We start from the raw sequence: 8,017 nt of genomic DNA, 5'->3' as shown, positions 1-8,017 counted from the left end.
ACATCAAGGAAGGTGATCTCAGATGGGTGATAAATGTGAGTGAACTGCAAATTAAACGTGTTAGTGTTGAGATAAGAAACAAAGCTCTGAGCAGTGATAAGGTCCCCATCCCAAATAAAAAACAGATCGTCAATGTAGCGGCCATAGAGGACCAGGTTCCCCGAGAACTCTCCCCCCCACACCAGCCGGTCTTCGACCATGCCCATGTAGAGGTTCGCGTAACTCGGCGCGAACCTGGTCCCCATGGCCGTCCCCATGACTTGTAAGAAAAATGTGTCCGAAAAAAGAAAAAAATTGTGCTGAAGAATGAATGAGATAGAGTCCAACAGAAATTCCCTATGTCTCTCCGTGAGATCATCATCTACATTTAGTCTTTCTCTTATTGCCTGCAGACCCAAAATATGCGGGATATTAGTATACAGGCTTTGCACATCTAATGTCAAGAAGGCATAAGTTGATTTCCACTTGACATTTTGAATAAGTTGTAGAAAATGTGTTGTGTCGCGAATATGAGACCTCAACGAAGAGACACGGGGCTGAAGGAAACTATCTACATAGGCCGAAAGGTTAGAAGACAAAGAATTGATACTAGAAATTATAGGACGTCCCGGGGGTGATGTGATGGACTTGTGAATCTTGGGTAAGTGATAGTATATGGGAATGACTGGAAATAAAGGAAACAAAAATCGAAATTCCTCTCTTGATATGACCCCATCGTGACACGCCCCCGACAGCAAATGTTCCAACTCAATGGCAAATTCGGCGGAGGGGTTCTTTGTCAATTTCCGATAAAACAGCTGATTCTCCAGTTGTCTATTAGCTTCTCTTATATAGTCACATCTATTTTGGACAACTAGCCCCCCACCCTTGTCGGCCTGTTTGATTATTACTGATGTATCACTTGTTAATCTTTTCAGGGCAATTCTCTCTCTTTTACTAAGATTCCCGCAGGGATGAGGTTTTTTGTTTGATCTCTCACATAAGGATCTAAAGTTCTCAAGTGTTGTTCGATAAAAACACTCAATGCTACTGCTCTTTGAAGTAATGGGAAAGAAATCAGATTTTAATTTAAATGTTTTCCTATTAATGTCGAAAATCTTATTTTGGGTGGACATTATTTCATTAGTTGCACCTTCCTGTTGTAACTCCTCTAGCAATGATATTATAGGTTTATCTGTATCATCCAACAAGACTGGTGAGAGTTCATCATCAATCTTACTGATTTTCTTTTGTGCAAAATATCTTTTTCTACATAACGTTCTTATGAACCTGTTAAGGTCCACAAATAAGTCAAAAAGATTAGGTTCTGTTGTGGGAGAATACTTCAATCCTTTAGCTAGCAGGGAAATTTCACTTTCACTTAAAGTTTTACTAGAAAGATTGAATATACCTGTGGGCCCTGAATTGGGTTCTAGACGTCTTAAAGATTTCTTATGTTTCTCCTTTTTCCCTCCTCTACACCCTCTAAACTTGGGCTTCTGTTTCTCTTGGGGGTCTGAGGTTGGTAAGACTTGTTCTGATGATTTGAGCGACGGCTTTCTCCTAAAAAAGCTTCGCTAGAATGGTCTGTCCCCCGTCTAATGTCTATCTTTGGGCGTGCTCCCAGTTGTCTATCTTCATTGATGTATCGGGGAGATCGTTGGGCATTCTTTTTATTATCCCTACTGGATTCCCTATTTCTCTGTTTCTTATTGTCTGAAAAAATTCTCTGTCTCATTTGAGGGCGTTTAGATGGATATGAATGATCCTCTCTATTTGTCCACCCCGATTGTCTAGTAGCTGGATTAGATGAATTAGGTCTCTCTATTTGACCTGTCTGTGATTTTCTCTTATACGTTCTAACTTCCCCTTTCATATAATCATCTAAGTCCCTTTTGAATTTTTTGCACTTTAAATCAGTTATGGATTGTTCAAATTTAATAATTTTGTCAGTGATTACTTGGTCACGTTCTTTAAATTCCTTAGATAGACTGTATGGTTCAATTCTTTCTTTAATCTTATCAATCTCACCTACTAATGTTTTAACCTTCTCACTTCTAAATTTAATTACCAATTCCATAAGTGTGAAGGAACATTTATCTAAAATCACCTCCCAATTTCTCTGATACTCTTCATTTTCTCCAAAAATACTTGGTTTGAAGATGCGTAAACCCCTTGGTATCATCTTTTTGTCCAAATACTTTTGGAGATTGACACTGTCAAGCCAATTCTTAGTTTCTTGTTTAAGCAAATCCTCTAATTTAAAAAAATCCTCTCTTAAGGAAGTCTCTTCACAAAGGGGATCAATAGATTCATTAGTCTCCCATTTAGACAAGTAATTCTGTCTTCTGCTGTTTCTGCTCTCAAAATTGGAGAAGCAACTCATCTCTGCCGCCCGACTTGGACTATGTGTAGAAAGAAAAAATTATATAACAAGTATATAATGGACAGGCGCAGAAATGAGTGGTTCCTCCTAGCTGCTGTAGGTTGGAGATAGTCAATCTCCTAAACAGTGTATACAGAAAAGGAATGGATTACAGCGCTAACACAACTGGTACTGATATATACAAATTTATTAATTTAAAACAGACTGATATAATGTGTATCAATAAAATTCATATAAAAGATGAAAAAACGCTCATAGACCAATTCATGGATGTAAACTAAATACGTCAGTAATGACCTTATTGAAACAGTCTACGGTCCATATAATAATAATTGGACGTGATAACTGATTTGTGCCAGGACCAATAGTCAATTACCCATCAAGTGTTCCAATGCGTGGATCCTGATCCGGGTCTTCACTTGTGGAAACGGATTCTGGTTCACAGTCCTTTTAAGTTGACACTTTCATGTCCAACGCGCTGTGTTCCATTGAAAGATGAATCCTGAAGAAATTGTTTGAAAGACCAAGGCTGGGATCGGGATCCTGGTTCACCAATTGCATACAGATGGGTATGTCCTGGATCTAAGGTCCAATAGAGCTGAGTTTGATTACATCCAATGGTCAAGAGCAGTGTTCCCTGACGCGTTTCGCCGCTCCTGGCAGCTTTCTCAGAGGGTAATGAGTGTTCAGATTTTACCCCTTTTTTATAGGGGAAATGATGTCATCAGTCAATTAGCATAAATCATCAATTATGATCAAACATTAAAATTTCAAGTTTTCAGAAAGCAGAAACAGCAGAGATTACTAAATAAGAACCTTCATAAATAGACATTCCTAAAATTAATCATGAATCCCTTGAAAAGGACTAAATTGTAAAATAAATTAGTTCCCTATTCCTGGTCTTGTGATCGTTTTGCCGATCACGTGACGCTGCTCACGACAACTTCCTGTATGTCTGTCTGTTTATATGAGCAGCCATCTATCACTCCGCTACTCCCGCCTCACTAATGATTCATACGGGTCTAAAACCCCGGAAGTGAATCATTCTCGTAGTTACGGGGCCTTCACTTCCTGTGCGGCCGGTTGCTAGGTGACAGAGCAGGAAACAGGAACATCGATCGAGAAACTCTTGGCTACGTATACAGCTTCCGGAAATGACCTGTTGCTATAGCAACAGGCCGGTGCATCTTAGTATATTTTGTTAATCACAATCGCACATTTATTTCACATATCGGAAGTGTCCCGTTTTCTTTATTTACAAGGTCGTTAATTCACGGGCTTCACTAATTGGTGGTATTCATCATTATGTAAGAGAATTCTATAAATACTTTAGGTGGAGAATTCTTAAACAATATAGTCACCGGAAGTGACGGTTTCTATAGCAACAGGATCAATTAGACATAATGTGTGTCCTAACCAGATCAAAGAGGCAATCTTTGTCAAAAATAAAAATAAAATTAAAAATAAAAATAAAAACATTAGCTGCTCATTCAAACTTATAGCCAGGTCCAAAAAGACTCAAAGAGGTAATCTTTGTCAAAAATAGAAATAAAAACATTAGCTGCTCATTCAAACTTATAACCAGGTCCAGAAAGACTCATATATCACCCCTAAATCCAGTCCCCGATTTCACTATCAAATTTAAAGAGGCGCTAGTTTAAACATAGGTGGATGTATATTCATTCTAGATATTGGTTCCACCATATCGTCAGAGGTATAGCAGAGACTAGTGAATTCAATCAAGAATTGCATTGAGTTCTAAGGCCTCATTCAGACCCTGTGGATGCAGTGTGTTTAATTGGAAAGTCCAATAAATCTCTTGCTTACAGAGCCTGGCAAATCTATCCCCACCTCTTTTCGTTATTGGAATATGTTCCAGTCCAATAATTTTTAGTGAAGCTGGGTTGCCCTCATGATGTTTATTAAAATGCCTGGGTACACTATGGTTGGTCGCTTTATTGATTACATTCCTCCTATGCTCCATAAATCTTATTTTTAATGGCCGGGTGGTTCTCCCCTCATATTTCAAGTTACAACCACATATCAATAGATAAATAACCCAACTGGAGTCACAATTAATGAAACTTGCAATAGTGTGGTCTTTTTGTACCCATTCTTGTGGTAACTTTAAAGTTTTATTTATTGTATGTTGACAAGTGGTACACCTCATTTTGCCACATTTGAAAAATCCTTTTTGTTTAATTGGTAACCAAGATTGACCTTCAGTTCCCTCTTCGTGTTTTCTTACGGTTTTCAAGAAACTGGGGGCAAGTAAAGTTTTAAGGGATTTATTTTTCTTAAACGTGAATTTCGGGTCAATGGGGATACAGTCTTTCAAAACCATATCATATCTCAAAACGTTATAGTTTCTCTTAATAATACGTTTAATCTCCCCCGATTGATTATTAAAAGTGGAGATGAACGATAAGTCCCTCTCATTACTGATGGATTCTTGTTTTAATTTAGGTCTTTACATCTCGCTTCGGTCCATTAACAGAACCTCATCGTATGCTTTCTTCAGTAATGATTCAGGGTAGCCCCGAGCCCTAAAGGTTTCCCACATAACTGTTGCTTGTGACTCAAAAAGACTTATTGACGAACAGTTGCGTCTAATACGCATGAACTGTCCTTTTGGGATATTCAATTTCCAAGGCATATAGTGGGAACTATTAAAGTGCAAATAAGTCCCACTTCCTACCTCCTTAGTATAATTGGAGGTCTGAATACAATCTCCATTTATTTCTAGGGTCACATCAAGGAAGGTGATCTCAGATGGGTGATAAATGTGAGTGAACTGCAAATTAAACGTGTTAGTGTTGAGATAAGAAACAAAGCTCTGAGCAGTGATAAGGTCCCCATCCCAAATAAAAAACAGATCGTCAATGTAGCGGCCATAGAGGACCAGGTTCCCCGAGAACTCTCCCCCCCACACCAGCCGGTCTTCGACCATGCCCATGTAGAGGTTCGCGTAACTCGGCGCGAACCTGGTCCCCATGGCCGTCCCCATGACTTGTAAGAAAAATGTGTCCGAAAAAAGAAAAAAATTGTGCTGAAGAATGAATGAGATAGAGTCCAACAGAAATTCCCTATGTCTCTCCGTGAGATCATCATCTACATTTAGTCTTTCTCTTATTGCCTGCAGACCCAAAATATGCGGGATATTAGTATACAGGCTTTGCACATCTAATGTCAAGAAGGCATAAGTTGATTTCCACTTGACATTTTGAATAAGTTGTAGAAAATGTGTTGTGTCGCGAATATGAGACCTCAACGAAGAGACACGGGGCTGAAGGAAACTATCTACATAGGCCGAAAGGTTAGAAGACAAAGAATTGATACCAGAAATTATAGGACGTCCCGGGGGTGATGTGATGGACTTGTGAATCTTGGGTAAGTGATAGTATATGGGAATGACTGGAAATAAAGGAAACAAAAATCGAAATTCCTCTCTTGATATGACCCCATCGTGACACGCCCCCGACAGCAAATGTTCCAACTCAATGGCAAATTCGGCGGAGGGGTTCTTTGTCAATTTCCGATAAAACAGCTGATTCTCCAGTTGTCTATTAGCTTCTCTTATATAGTCACATCTATTTTGGACAACTAGCCCCCCACCCTTGTCGGCCTGTTTGATTATTACTGATGTATCACTTGTTAATCTTTTCAGGGCAATTCTCTCTCTTTTACTAAGATTCCCGCAGGGATGAGGTTTTTTGTTTGATCTCTCACATAAGGATCTAAAGTTCTCAAGTGTTGTTCGATAAAAACACTCAATGCTACTGCTCTTTGAAGTAATGGGAAAGAAATCAGATTTTAATTTAAATGTTTTCCTATTAATGTCGAAAATCTTATTTTGGGTGGACATTATTTCATTAGTTGCACCTTCCTGTTGTAACTCCTCTAGCAATGATATTATAGGTTTATCTGTATCATCCAACAAGACTGGTGAGAGTTCATCATCAATCTTACTGATTTTCTTTTGTGCAAAATATCTTTTTCTACATAACGTTCTTATGAACCTGTTAAGGTCCACAAATAAGTCAAAAAGATTAGGTTCTGTTGTGGGAGAATACTTCAATCCTTTAGCTAGCAGGGAAATTTCACTTTCACTTAAAGTTTTACTAGAAAGATTGAATATACCTGTGGGCCCTGAATTGGGTTCTAGACGTCTTAAAGATTTCTTATGTTTCTCCTTTTTCCCTCCTCTACACCCTCTAAACTTGGGCTTCTGTTTCTCTTGGGGGTCTGAGGTTGGTAAGACTTGTTCTGATGATTTGAGCGACGGCTTTCTCCTAAAAAAGCTTCGCTAGAATGGTCTGTCCCCCGTCTAATGTCTATCTTTGGGCGTGCTCCCAGTTGTCTATCTTCATTGATGTATCGGGGAGATCGTTGGGCATTCTTTTTATTATCCCTACTGGATTCCCTATTTCTCTGTTTCTTATTGTCTGAAAAAATTCTCTGTCTCATTTGAGGGCGTTTAGATGGATATGAATGATCCTCTCTATTTGTCCACCCCGATTGTCTAGTAGCTGGATTAGATGAATTAGGTCTCTCTATTTGACCTGTCTGTGATTTTCTCTTATACGTTCTAACTTCCCCTTTCATATAATCATCTAAGTCCCTTTTGAATTTTTTGCACTTTAAATCAGTTATGGATTGTTCAAATTTAATAATTTTGTCAGTGATTACTTGGTCACGTTCTTTAAATTCCTTAGATAGACTGTATGGTTCAATTCTTTCTTTAATCTTATCAATCTCACCTACTAATGTTTTAACCTTCTCACTTCTAAATTTAATTACCAATTCCATAAGTGTGAAGGAACATTTATCTAAAATCACCTCCCAATTTCTCTGATACTCTTCATTTTCTCCAAAAATACTTGGTTTGAAGATGCGTAAACCCCTTGGTATCATCTTTTTGTCCAAATACTTTTGGAGATTGACACTGTCAAGCCAATTCTTAGTTTCTTGTTTAAGCAAATCCTCTAATTTAAAAAAATCCTCTCTTAAGGAAGTCTCTTCACAAAGGGGATCAATAGATTCATTAGTCTCCCATTTAGACAAGTAATTCTGTCTTCTGCTGTTTCTGCTCTCAAAATTGGAGAAGCAACTCATCTCTGCCGCCCGACTTGGACTATGTGTAGAAAGAAAAAATTATATAACAAGTATATAATGGACAGGCGCAGAAATGAGTGGTTCCTCCTAGCTGCTGTAGGTTGGAGATAGTCAATCTCCTAAACAGTGTATACAGAAAAGGAATGGATTACAGCGCTAACACAACTGGTACTGATATATACAAATTTATTAATTTAAAACAGACTGATATAATGTGTATCAATAAAATTCATATAAAAGATGAAAAAACGCTCATAGACCAATTCATGGATGTAAACTAAATACGTCAGTAATGACCTTATTGAAACAGTCTACGGTCCATATAATAATAATTGGACGTGATAACTGATTTGTGCCAGGACCAATAGTCAATTACCCATCAAGTGTTCCAATGCGTGGATCCTGATCCGGGTCTTCACTTGTGGAAACGGATTCTGGTTCACAGTCCTTTTAAGTTGACACTTTCATGTCCAACGCGCTGTGTTCCATTGAAAGATGAATCCTGAAGAAATTGTTTGAAAGACCAAGGCTGGGATC

The sequence above is a fragment of the Pseudophryne corroboree genome, chromosome 8, assembly GCF_028390025.1.
Source record: "Pseudophryne corroboree isolate aPseCor3 chromosome 8, aPseCor3.hap2, whole genome shotgun sequence".
Lineage (NCBI taxonomy): Eukaryota > Metazoa > Chordata > Amphibia > Anura > Myobatrachidae > Pseudophryne > Pseudophryne corroboree.
The sequence above is the reverse complement of the archived record's forward strand: the minus strand, read 5'-3'. Positions refer to the sequence as shown.